We start from the raw sequence: 6,000 nt of genomic DNA, 5'->3' as shown, positions 1-6,000 counted from the left end.
CAATGTTTCTGGTACGGCAATCTAAGATTGAATGGTAATTGCACATTACACACACCCTAGCCGATGTCCCTGGTACGGTAATCTAAGATTGAATGGCAATTGTACACTGCACACACCCTAACCAATGTCCCTGTTATGGTAATCTAAGAGTGAATGGCAATTGTACATTACATACACCCTAACCAATGTCCCTGGTATGGTAATCTAAGATTGAATGGCAATTGCACATTACATACACCCTAACCAATGTCCCTGGTATGGTAATCTAAGATTGAATGGCAATTGCACTTTACATACACCCTTGCCGATGTCCCTGGTATGGTAATCTAAGAGTGAATGGCAATTGTACATTACATACACCCTAGCCGATGTCCCTGGTATGGTAATCTAAGAGTGAATGGCAATTGCACATTACATACAACCTAACTAACGTGTCTGGTATGGTAATCTAAGACTGAATTGCAATTGTACATTACATACACCCTAACCAATGTCTCTGGTATGGTAATCTAAGATTAAATGGCAATTGCACATTACATACACCCTAACCAATATCCCTGGTATGGTAATCTAAGAGTGAATGGCAATTACATATTACATACAACATAACCAATGTCCCTGGTATGGTAATCTAAGAGTGAATGGCAATTGTACATTACATACACCCTAACCAATGTCCCTGGCATAGTAATCTAAGATTGAATGGCAATTGTACATTACATACACCCTAACCAACGTCTCTGGTATAGTAATCTAAGACTGAATAGCAATTGTACATTACATACACCCTAACCAATGTCCTTCGTATATGGTAATCTAAGATTGAATGGCAATTGCACATTACATACACCCTAACCAATGTCCCTGGTATGGTAATCTAAGATTGAATGGCAATTTCACATTACATACACCTTAACCAATGTCCCTGGTATGGCAATCTAAGATTGAATGGCAATTACACATTATATACACTCTAACCAATGTCCTTGGTACGGCAATCTAAGATTGTATGGCAATTTCACATTACATACACCTTAACCAATGTCCCTGGTACAGCAATCTAAGATTGAATGGCAATTGCACATTATATACACTCTAACCAATGTCCTTGGTACGGCAATCTAAGATTGAATGGCAATTACACATTATATACACTCTAACCAATGTCCTTGGTACGGCAATCTAAGATTGTATGGCAATTTCACATTACATACACCATAACCAATGTCCCTGATATGGCAATCTAAGATTGAATGGCAATTGCACATTACATACAACCTAGCCGATGTCCCTGGTACGGCAATCTAAGAGTGAATGGCAATTACACATTATATACACCCTAAGCAATGTCTCTGGTATGGTAATCAAAGATTGAATGGCAATTGCACATTACATACACCCTAACCAATGTCCCTGGTATGGTAATCTAAGATTGAATGGCAATTGCACATTACATACACCCTAACCAATGTCTCTGGTATGGTAATCTAAGATTGAATGGCAATTGTACATTACATACACCCTAACCAATGTCCCTGGTATGGTAATCTAAGATTGAATGGCAATTACACATTATATATACTCTAACCAATGTCCTTGGTACGGCAATCTAAGATTGAATAGCAATTGCACATTACATACACCATAACCAATGTCCCTGGTATGACAATCTAAGATTGAATGGCAATTGCACATTACATGTACCCTAACCAATGTCCCTAGTATGGTAATCTAAGATTGAATGGTAATTGCACATTACATGCAACCTAACCAATGTCTCTGGTATGGTTATCTAAGATTGAATGGCAATTGCACATTACATGCAACCTAACCAATGTCTCTGGTATGGTAATCTAAGAGTGAATGGCAATTGCACATTACATACACCCTAACCAATGTCCCTGGTATGGTAATCTAAGAGTGAATGGCAATTGCACATTACATACACCCTAACCAATGTCTCTGGTATGGTAATCAAAGATTGAATGGCAATTGCACATTACATACACCCTAACCAATGTCCCTGGTATGGTAATCTAAGATTGAATGGCAATTGCACATTACATACACCCTAACCAATGTCTCTGGTATGGTAATCTAAGATTGAATGGCAATTGTACATTACATACACCCGAACCAATGTCCCTGGTATGGCAATCTAAGATTGAATGGCAATTACACATTATATACACTCTAACCAATGTCCTTGGTACGGCAATCTAAGATTGAATGGCAATTGCACATTACATACACCATAACCAATGTCCCTGGTATGACAATCTAAGATTGAATGACAATTGCACATTACATACAGCCTAACCAATGTTTCTGGTACGGCAATCTAAGATTGAATGGCAATTGCACATTACATACACCCTAGCCGATGTCCCTGGTACGGCAATCTAAGAGTGAATGGCAATTACACATTATATACACTCTAACCAATGTCCTTGGTACGGCAATCTAAGATTGAATGGCAATTTCACATTACATACACCTTAACCAATGTCCCTGGTATGGTAATCTAAGATTGAATGGCAATTTCACATTACATACACCTTAACCAATGTCCCTGGTACGGCAATCTAAGATTGAATGGCAAATGCACATTACATACAACCTAGCCGATGTCCCTGGTACGGCAATCTAAGAGTGAATGGCAATTACACATTATATACACTCTAACCAATGTCCTTGGTACGGCAATCTAAGATTGAATGGCAATTTCACATTACATACACCCTAACCAATGTCTCTGGTATGGTAATCTAAGATTGAATGGCAATTGTACATTACATACACCCTAACCAATGTCCCTGGTATGGCAATCTAAGATTGAATGGCAATTACACATTATATACACTCTAACCAATGTCCTTGGTACGGCAATCTAAGATTGTATGGCAATTTCACATTACAAACACCTTAACCAATGTCCCTGGTACAGCAATCTAAGATTGAATGGCAATTGCACATTATATACACTCTAACCAATGTCCTTGGTACGGCAATCTAAGATTGAATGGCAATTACACATTATATACACTCTAACCAATGTCCTTGGTACGGCAATCTAAGATTGTATGGCAATTTCACATTACATACACCATAACCAATGTCCCTGGTATGGCAATCTAAGATTGAATGGCAATTGCACATTACATACAGCCTAACCAATGTTTCTGGTACGGCAATCTAAGATTGAATGGTAATTGCACATTACACACACCCTAGCCGATGTCCCTGGTACGGTAATCTAAGATTGAATGGCAATTGTACACTACACACACCCTAACCAATGTCCCTGGTATGGTAATCTAAGAGTGAATGGCAATTGTACATTACATACACCCTAACCAATGTCCCTGGTATGGTAATCTAAGATTGAATGGCAATTGCACATTACATACACCCTAACCAATGTCCCTGGTATGGTAATCTAAGATTGAATGGCAATTGCACTTTACATACACCCTTGCCGATGTCCCTGGTATGGTAATCTAAGAGTGAATGGCAATTGTACATTACATACACCCTAGCCGATGTCCCTGGTATGGTAATCTAAGAGTGAATGGCAATTGCACATTACATACAACCTAACTAACGTCTCTGGTATGGTAATCTAAGACTGAATTGCAATTGTACATTACATACACCCTAACCAATGTCTCTGGTATGGTAATCTAAGATTAAATGGCAATTGCACATTACATGCACCCTAACCAATGTCCCTGGTATGGTAATCTAAGAGTGAATGGCAATTACATATTACATACAACATAACCAATGTCCCTGGTATGGTAATCTAAGAGTGAATGGCAATTGTACATTACATACACCCTAACCAATGTCCCTGGCATAGTAATCTAAGATTGAATGGCAATTGTACATTACATACACCCTAACCAACGTCTCTGGTATAGTAATCTAAGACTGAATAGCAATTGTACATTACATACACCCTAACCAATGTCTCTGGTATGGTAATCTAAGATTGAATGGCAATTGCACATTACATACACCCTAACCAATGTCCCTGGTATGGTAATGTAAGAGTGAATGGCAATTGTACATTACATACACCCTAACCAATGTCCCTGGCATAGTAATCTAAGATTGAATGGCAATTGTACATTACATACACCCTAACCAACGTCTCTGGTATAGTAATCTAAGACTGAATAGCAATTGTACATTACATACACCCTAACCAATGTCTCTGGTATGGTAATCTAAGATTGAATGGCAATTGCACATTACATACACCTTAACCAATGTCCCTGGTATGGTAATCTAAGACTGAATGGCAATTGCACATTACATACACCCTAGCCGATGTCCCTGGTACGGCAATCTAAGAGTGAATGGCAATTACACATTATATACACTCTAACCAATGTCCTTGGTACGGCAATCTAAGATTGAATGGCAATTTCACATTACATACACCTTAACCAATGTCCCTGGTATGGTAATCTAAGATTGAATGGCAATTTCACATTACATACACCTTAACCAATGTCCCTGGTACGGCAATCTAAGATTGAATGGCAATTGCACATTACATACAACCTAGCCGATGTCCCTGGTACGGCAATCTAAGAGTGAATGGCAATTACACATTATATACACTCTAACCAATGTCCTTGGTACGGCAATCTAAGATTGAATGGCAATTTCACATTACAAACACCCTAACCAATGTCTCTGGTATGGTAATCTAAGATTGAATGGCAATTGTACATTACATACACCCTAACCAATGTCTCTGGTATGGCAATCTAAGAGTGAATGGCAATTGTACATTACATACACCCTAACCAATGTTCTTCGAATATGGTAATCTATGGGTGAATGGCAATTGCACATTACATACACCCTAACCAATGTCCCTGGTATGGTAATCTAAGAGTGAATGGCAATTGCACATTACATACACTCTAACCAATGTCATTCGTATATGGTAATCTAAGATTGAATGGCAATAGCACATTACATACACCCTAACCAATGTCCTTCGTATACGGTAATCTTAGAGTGAATGGCAATTGCACATTACATACACCCTAACCAATGTTCTTCGAATATGGTAATCTATGGGTGAATGGCAATTGCACATTACATACACCCTAACCAATGTCCCTGGTATGGTAATCTAACAGTGAATGGCAATTGCACATTACATACACCCTAACCAATGTCCCTGGCATAGTATTCTAAGATTGAATGGCAATTGCACATTACATACACCCTAGCTGATGTCCCTGGCATAGAAATCTAAGAGTGAATGGCAATTGCACATTACATACACCCTAACCAATGTCCTTCGTATATGGTAATCTTAGAGTGAATGGCAATTGCACATTACATACATCTTAACCAATGTCCCTGGTATGGTAATCTAAGATTGAATGGCAATTGCACATTACATACACCCTATAACCAATGTCTCTGGTATGGTAATCTAATTTTGAACGGCAATTGCACATTACATACACCATAACCAATGTCCCTGGTATGGTAATCTAAGATTGAATGGCAATTGCACATTACATACACCCTAACCAATGTCCCTGGCATAGTAATCTAAGATTGAATGGCAATTGCACATTACATACACCCTAGCTGATGTCCCTGGCATAGAAATCTAAGAGTGAATGGCAATTGCACATTACATACACCCTAACCAATGTCCTTCGTATACGGTAATCTTAGAGTGAATGGCAATTGCACATTACATACACCCTAACCAATGTCCCTGGCATGGTAATCTAAGAGTGAATGGCAATTGCACATTACATACATCTTAACCAATGTCCCTGGTATGGTAATCTAAGATTGAATGGCAATTGCACATTACATACACCCTAACCAATGTCTCTGGTATGGTAATCTAATTTTGAACGGCAATTGCACATTACATACACCATAACCAATGTCCCTGGTATGGTAATCTAAGATTGAATGGCAATTGCACATTACATACACCCTAACCAATGT

This window comes from Saccoglossus kowalevskii, chromosome 6, assembly GCF_978046115.1.
Source record: "Saccoglossus kowalevskii chromosome 6, keSacKowa6.1, whole genome shotgun sequence".
Lineage (NCBI taxonomy): Eukaryota > Metazoa > Hemichordata > Enteropneusta > Harrimaniidae > Saccoglossus > Saccoglossus kowalevskii.
This window is presented reverse-complemented; position numbering follows the sequence as displayed.